General features: G+C 42.9%; 1 long non-coding RNA gene across 2 annotated transcripts; it reads left to right on the forward strand.

Annotated features, from left to right (window-relative positions):
• The first annotated feature begins 2077 nt into the window (after window positions 1–2077).
• Window positions 2078–7863, forward strand: LOC147145444 (uncharacterized). 2 transcript variants are annotated; one of them, XR_015087175.1, is made up of 6 exons: window positions 2078–2333; window positions 3288–3358; window positions 3620–3758; window positions 3950–4118; window positions 4272–4413; window positions 4693–7863. It is a non-coding gene; the product is annotated as an uncharacterized LOC147145444 (long non-coding RNA). The 2 variants fall into 2 exon arrangements; XR_015087174.1 differs by having other exon boundaries at window positions 4272–7863.
• Window positions 7864–8192: the final 329 nt, after the last annotated feature.

The following is an 8192-nucleotide window of genomic DNA, read 5'->3' on the forward strand; positions in this document are numbered from 1 at the left end:
TGAGATAATGTTATGAGTTATAACATTATTTGGAGAACGCACAGTTCTTGTGAAGTATCACATCCTACAATGGCAGCAGACTAATGCCTTTTTTTTTTTTTTTTTACGATTCCAGCACTCGTCCTGTCCAACACACACACACAGTTATAGGGCTGTTTGATTTTGCCTAACAAGAAAATCCAGATTATTTTCTCTCAAATCCGATTTTCCGATTCCGATTCCGATTTCTTTGTAAAATAAAAAATAATGAAAAATGAAGTATTTTGAATGTCTTTTATTTAATCTTAATTTTTCTTTCTTTGAACTCAAAATGCCAGTCAATTTAACTTAATACAGACAGAACAATTCATTGGGATTAACAGCATTTTATTTACACAATAGATTTCAGATCTGTTCTTAATTAAACCAATAATGAAAGAAGAAAGTGCATATACCATCTGAAACGAAATCATCAACATGAGAGAAGGTAGACAGTCAGTTCTGTAAACCAAACAGTCTGTCAGCAAGTCATTTTGCCAACCAGCTAGTGACTAGCCGTTCACCTTTCTCCCTGGTCTTACTTAAACATAAATCAATGATTAGTTTAAAACTGTCACTCAATAATATAATGCACTGTCAAGCTTAAGTACAGATGCATAGTCATGACCAGAGATCCGTTGTAGAGGAGACAAAAAGTGACGCCTTTCAGACGTTGAGTTACTTGCTCACGGGTTGTATTGTGCATGCAGGGCACACACTACACTACAGATCTATATTTGCCCGATTTATTAACTAAACGCTCACTTGCCTGAGCAAGTGTCAGAATTGCCGGTAGCGCCGGTGTTGTAGTTTTTCCGGACTGCGCACTTGTGGGAGGAAGCGGAAATGCAGAGCAAACAACGGTGGCTTAAATACACAAAAAATAAAGGAAAATAGAACGTGCCGATTTGAACGTTTTTAACGTCGTTTTATCCAGAAAATTCGGTTCAAAATCGCTTAATCGAGCAGACCTACTCAGTCACAAGCAAGTAGTTTTCAAAAGATTACAATGTGTGAAATGCTTACCAAAACAAAATGAAGAATGAAGAAATCCAAATGTCAATAGTGTTGTTGACCTGATCACGATGCTGCTTGCTTGCTTTGACCCAACATAAAACATTACTGGCATATAACCCAGTATATAGTTAATTTGAACTAACAATTGAGTTAATTTATAAGAAATAACCCAGAATTTTGATCCAACACAGACAATAAAAAAATTGGATTAATCAAATAACACAACTGCTTTTAGAGTGTAGCAATGCAATTTGATAATAATGCCAAATGGGAATAACAAAACACTCATTAAGTAGCTTCACAATACACTGTAAAAAATGACCATGAAATTAACATTAATATGCCGTAAAATCCTGACATTAAAAATCCATAAATGGAATAACAATGAATCAGTGCATATTTCCTTGTAGAATTGACATATTACTGTATAATATACATCAAAAACTTGTAATACTTGAACCAATGCAATATAGTTAAAATTACAATATGGATTGGTTTAAAGAACGGAAATAAATTGTATACCATTTTACAAATTCCTATGTTGAGATTTCAAGTTAAATTTGTAATTATGATAACAGTTGAGACTCAATATAAACATGTTTAGAACTGAGACCTACAGCTAGTAGAACTGTAGTAATCATGGTAAAAAATTGCCTATATTTTGACATTAGATTGACAGCTCTTATGTGTTAATCAGTTCCCTATTTTTGTAGTAAGGTTACAATATGTATATTTTTTTTATCAGGTAATGTTAGTTTAGTTTTACATTATATCTACAGTGTGTGGTTAAAAAAAGCAGCACCATACTATAGGTTACATAATTGGTCAAGAAAAAGGAGGTTTTTTTATACAGCCTACCCTCGCCCTACAAAACACTTTTCTGCCGTAAATTAAGGTCTGTGTGTAAATGATTTCGATCATTCTTGTTAGAATTTCAAATTGCAAGTACCAATCACAGAGCACCACCGTTTGTGAACTCTTCTGTCATTGGAGGGTGTTTGCTTAACGCGGGAGCAGTTGACTCAAAGCCGAAATACTAGCGAGGAGCAGCAAGACACAAAAGTTACAATTAGCGACAAAAAGAGGTGAAGAGTAGAAATATAGGGACGAACACGACGCGGGAGAAGACACGACACAGTAGCAGTTAAGACAGCGCGAGACTACGCAATAGCAGGGAAGACTAGACGACGGAGTAGCAGAAAACCGGCGGGAATTCGGAAATCGACGGAGGAGCGTGGAAGACGAGGAGAGGACAGCAAGGTGAAAGAGGAGCCGCGACGCGGATGAGACAAGGAGCGGTAAGATAACTGACTTTAGCTACTAGTCATAGTAGTCTGGTGTTTTGCACCTTGTGAGTAGCTAGCTTTCACGCGCATTCAAGCTTTAACATGATTACATGCTATTTTTGCAGCAAATCACTGCTAACATTGAGAAACTATGTTATGCATTGCCGCGTTCATAGAAATGAACCACGTTGTGTTTTCCAGTGTGTTAGCGTCGACTGCAAACGGACATTTCGCACGTTTGCGCTTTCAAAGCTCATTTCTACCGCTTACACAATGTGCACGAACCGACGCACAGCAGAGCAGATTTGAAATGTGCCGTTTCGCAATGCGCGCGCCATTTTCAGACTGCAAAAGAGCTGCTACAACATTTGAAAGAGCACATAGTTGAAGGGCGAACTATATCATGTCCTGTAATTGGTTGTAAAAACGTGTTCACCAAGAAGTCATCTTTCACTGCTCATATGTCACGCAAACACAGAGGATGTTCGGTGGAAAACATAAATGATATGTATAGGGACAAACCTTTAAGTCAAACAAGTTCTACCTTAAAAATCCAGGTTGCCTGAAGCTAATTTTGTATCAGGATGCATTTGAAATCGTGAATCCTCTTGGCTCTGCTAAAAAAAAAAACAAAGTCATCACTGTCTATCTTTCTGTGGCAAATTTGCCTGCTCATGTGTCAAATACAGACCTCATGTCCCTTGTGTTGTTGTGCGGAGAGAAGGACCTAAAATGGTTTGGCTGTGCTAAGTTTTTCTCAGAAATGTTAGATGATTTGAAAGATCTGGAGGAGAATGGAATCTCTGTGGGCGGGAAAATCATTAAAGGGGCATTGCAGGTGACAACCTTGGGTCAAATGTCATTGGGGGGTTTACAGAGAATTTTCATTGTTCAAAGTATTTTTGTAGATACTGTGAAATTACACGAAGTGAGTTTGAAAATGATCCCAATGTCTGTGGTCCACAGCATACTCCTGAAACAATACAGCCATCAATGATCTCGCATCTGGAGACGGGGAGGGCGTCAAAGGCATTAAGGTAAACTCTGTGTTCAATGCTTTGAAATCTTTTCATGTTTGTCAGCCGGGTCTCCCGCCTTGTTTGGGTCACGACATTTGAAATATTTCATCAAGAAAAATAAGTGGTTTACATATACACATCTGAATCGACGAATCACTCAGTTCAAGTACAAAGGGTCCGATGCGCTGACAAAGCCATGTACTGTCAATGAGGGTCCAAAGCTTTTTGGCCAAGCCATCCAGAACTGGAACCTTTTGAAGTTGTTACCTGTTTTCATAGGTAAAAGAAATGGTCCTGCTGCTGATGGCCTATTTTGAAGAAACTGAAGCGATGATGCTTTCTAATGTGGAGGACACCTGTCTGGCACAGGAAGTCCAGATGAACAAGCTCCCTTTGACCCCTACCATCATTGTCTGTAGTAAGTTAACATTTTGTTGGTCTGTTTTCTTTTTATGTCTGGATGAATTCTTGGTTCTTGTTTTTGTTGTGAACTATATCCTGTGTATGTGTGTCTGAGTCTGTCTGTCTGTCTGTCTGACTGTCCGAGCCCAGAAAAGTTTCAGGTGCATAACCATTTGTTTCATTTGTGTGTGATTCCCTCTTTTTTAGGGCAACCCTGTTTTACTTCCACACGGTTTATGCTCAGTGTTAACAGAACCATTGTTCAAGAAAACATCCCGTCTTTCGTACCGTCAATATGTATAATGTTTGGAAGCTACTTCAATTTCAACATCCATTATCCATCCAAGCTGGCATCCACCCAAGAGTTCCTGCAGAGGTGTGCCATTTTGGATTGGTCAACCAACATTTACTCTGAATTGAATGTTAACTACAAACAAGTAAAAAGTAGCTTGATGTGATATTTTATAGTTGTTTTGGAAGTCACTTTATCATTAATACATTTTGTCTGTTGCTATTCCATTTCCCCAAGGTGCTTTTTCTCCATAAATCCTGAGAAGGGCACCAAAGTAGAGAAGAACAGTACTTCCCGTCTACACTTGAACCCCAGAGTCCTCACCTTGATCCAAGACCTATCTGATCACGAGTGGCGCGACATCTGAATTTGGACTCAAGTAAGTCATGGTCTGACCTCTGGGGTGATGTCTCAGTCATAGAACTTTTTTTGGGGTAGGTTCATTCTTTAAACTTTAATGATAAACATTCTAGATATACATCTTTAAAAGGTTGTTAGTTTGATTGTTTATGAATGTGCAGAGTTTTAGTGCATCTGTGAGTCAGTCTGTCAGTGTTGATGTGTGTGTGTGTGTGTGTTTTGTGAATTTCTGTGTCTGTCTTTGTGTGTGTCTCTAAATCGGTATTTTATTAATCTATTTGTTTTTCTTTCTCCCTAGATACACAAAACTGGACTAATAGTAGTGGGGAATGTTGGGTATTGCACGATATAAGCTCAGGTGCAGGACTGCACTATTGCACTAATGTCCGCCAGTTTGTAGAGACTACACATTGTTCTTGTTAAAGAGTCTGACAACAGCAGGCAAGGAGGAGTGGCGGAATCTCTCCTTTGCACAGCGAGGGTGTAACAGTCCGTCACTGAAGTAGCTGTGGAGTGCTGCTAGGGTGCCCTGGAGGGGGTGGGCCGGGTTGTCCAGCATTGATGACAGCTTGGCCATCATCCTCCTGTCCCCCACCGAGTCCACAGAGTCCAGGGAGCAGCCCAGGACAGAGCCGGCCCTCCTGACCAGTTTGTCCAGCCACTTCTTGTCCCGGGCCGAGACGCCGCCTGCCCAGGTGGCCACTCCCTGAAAAATGACCGATGCAACCACCGAGTCATAAAAGTTCCTGAGGAGTGTCCCCTGGACCCCAAAAGACCTCAGTCTCCTGAGTAGGAAGAGTCTGCTCTGACTCTTCCTATAGAGGGCATCTGTGTTGTCGCTCCAGTCCAGTTTATTGTTCAGATGAACACCCAGGTACTTGTAAGTTGAGACTCTCTCAACATCTGTTCCCCGGATATTCACTGGTGCTGGTGCAGAGTGATGGCGCCTCCCGAAATCCACCATCATTTCTTTGGATTTCCCCGCATTGATCAGGAGTCGGTTCTGCTGGCACCAGTCCACAAAACCCTGAGTAAGTTCTCTGTACTCCCGATCATCTGCGCCTGTGATGAGGCCGACAATCGCAGAGTCGTCAGAGAACATCTGCAGGTGACAGGTAGGGGTGCTGTAGTTGAAGTCCGAGGTGTAGAGGGTGAACAGGAAGGGAGCCAAGACAGTTCCCTGCGGGGCTCCCGTGCTACAGAGGAGCACGCCAGACACACAGTCCTGTGTCCTCACATATTGTGGCCGGTTTGTGAGGTAGTCCTGGATCCATGTGGTGAGGTGGTGGGCCACTCGCGCCCGCTCCAGCTTGTCTCCCAATAAAGTGGGCTAGATGGTGTTGAAAGCACTGGAGAAATCAAAGAACTTGATCCTCACAGTGCTCCCCGCCTTCTCCAGGTGGGAGAGTGAAGTGTGGAGGAGGTAGATGATGGCATCATCCACACTGATGCCAGACTGATATGCGAACTGGAGTGGGTCCATTGAGGAGCTCACCAGGGGGCGCAGGTGGACAAGGACCAGTATCTCCAGGGTCTTTATCAGGTGAGACGTCAGCGCCACTGGTCTGAAGCTGTTGAGCTCCTTCGGGTGGGGGGTCTTTGGCACTGGGACCACGCAGGATGTTTTCCACAGCTGGGGGACTCTGCCCAGCTTCAGGCTCAGGTTGAACATGTGCTGGACAATTCCACACAGCTGGTCTGTGCAGGATTTGAGGAGCTGGGGGCTGATGCCATCTGGACCCGCTGCCTTCCTCGCCTTCATCTCCTTCAGCTGGTTCTTCAACTGAGATGTTGTGAAGGCCAAGGCTGGGCAGGAGGGAGTGGTGGCTGTCTGGTGTAGCTGGGAGCTGGAGACTGTGGAGAAAAGAGGGGAGGGGGTGACACACCCAGCAGGAGGAGTAGGTGGAGACTGCAGCAGGAGAGACTGAGTGGGGGCAGGCATCTGATCAAACCTATTGAAAAAGAGGTTCAGCTCATTTGCCCACTGCAGGTCCCTCCCAGTCCGGGTCTATAGAAAATGGATAATGTATCCATTTTGTTGTGGGTTACTTTGATGCTACTACCCATGACAGTGCCCGATTATGTTTCTACCAAGAAAAATGACACACACTGCTTTCCTCAGGCCCTCTCCACTTGGTTAGTACATCCCTTTTACCAGTCAAGGATACCTAACAGCCCCTCTCAACACCAAAAGAAGAGTTTATCAGAGGGATTAGGGTTTTTGCAAAACTGTGGGCTCACACTGAAACATTAAGAGGGCATTGATGAAACCTGAGTAATATGAAAGGACAGTGGGAATAAAAATGTTGACAGGATCAACTACCTCCACTACAATGTGCAGAAACTGGGTAACTACACTGAAGCAGGATTTCTTGCTATCTAAGAACAATTGGCAGCCACCTCTCTCATGACGTTCCAGAACCGCATAGCGGTTGACATGCTCCTGGCGGAAAAGGGTGGGGTGTACGCCATGTTTGGCGACTGGTGTTGTACATTCATACCTAACAACACGGCCCCGGAGGGGTCCCTCACCAGGGCCATCGATGGCCTCCGCGTTCTCAACCACAAGATGAAGGAGCACTCTGGAGTGGACACGTCTCTTTGGACGGAGTGGTGGGAAAGAACATTTGGTAGATACAAGGACTCCTCTGTCCTGGTTTCTGTTGCTGTGTTTGCAGCTATCCTCACGTTGTGTGGGTGTTGTTGTATTCCTTGTCTTAGAGCACTGCTCAGCCGGTTGATCACTACAGCTATTGCACCTACGACGTCCAAATTGAACGATGTTTATCCGTTATTGCTTTATCGTACAGTTGAGAGTAATGATGACACTGATGACACTTGTTTTGATGCTCCTGTTGACATTTCGCTTTCTCTTCCAGATCTCTTTCCGGGTCTTGGAGATCATGAGTAAATTACATTGACAACCTTGGGTGTAATTACATTTGTTTTCATGAGAGTGATTCGGTAGATTAAAGCCTTTGTGGGGGGTCTATTCGATGATATGAGGATTGTGTAAATGTAAGAGAAACAGGGGGGAATGTGATTAATGTTGTATATAATGATTCGGGTGTTGGATTTTTCAATCAGATTTTTCAGGTTTAGTTTTATATTATAGTTAGTTTTATATTATATAAAAACAGGGGGGAAATGTAAGAATAATAATGCATTTTATTCTTCATGTTGATTTTTCTTGGTTAAGCCTGTTAGCTTTGTAGGTTTAGCTTTATATTATATAAAAACAGGGGGGAATGTAAGAATAATAATGCATTTTATTATTCATGTGTTTGATTTTTATCACTAGGCCAACTTGCTTGGTGTGCTTTGCTTTCACATATGTATGTTAATGGCTCACACACACACACACACACACACACACACACACACACACACACACACACACACACACACACAGACCCACACACCCACACACGCACACACACACACACACACACACACACACACACCCCCATAGACAAAACAAGTTCATAGTGTTCCAGCTGCTTTCGCTGCCCTTTCCCTTAGAGCTGGAACACCTTTGTAATCAGGGACACCGAAGAAAAATAAAAAGAGAGGGGGCGCAGGAGCCGGGCAGAGGGTTTTAGGAACTGTAATCGTACACGTCCCTGCGCTCTCCTTGCAAGTAAAAAGACAATATTGTTGTAGAGTGTCTTCTCTCCTCATTGTGTGCATTGTTTACGAATGTCTCACTTGGTGTGAACCTGACAGATACTCACACCATGAAAGAATGCAATATACACTCCTCGGGACCAAAGGAAACATCCTGTATTGTATTACACT

The sequence above is a fragment of the Filicampus tigris genome, chromosome 6 (genome assembly GCF_054856515.1).
Source record: "Filicampus tigris isolate MCC_2025a chromosome 6, RoL_Ftig_1.0, whole genome shotgun sequence".
NCBI classification, from domain to species: Eukaryota; Metazoa; Chordata; class Actinopteri; order Syngnathiformes; family Syngnathidae; genus Filicampus; species Filicampus tigris.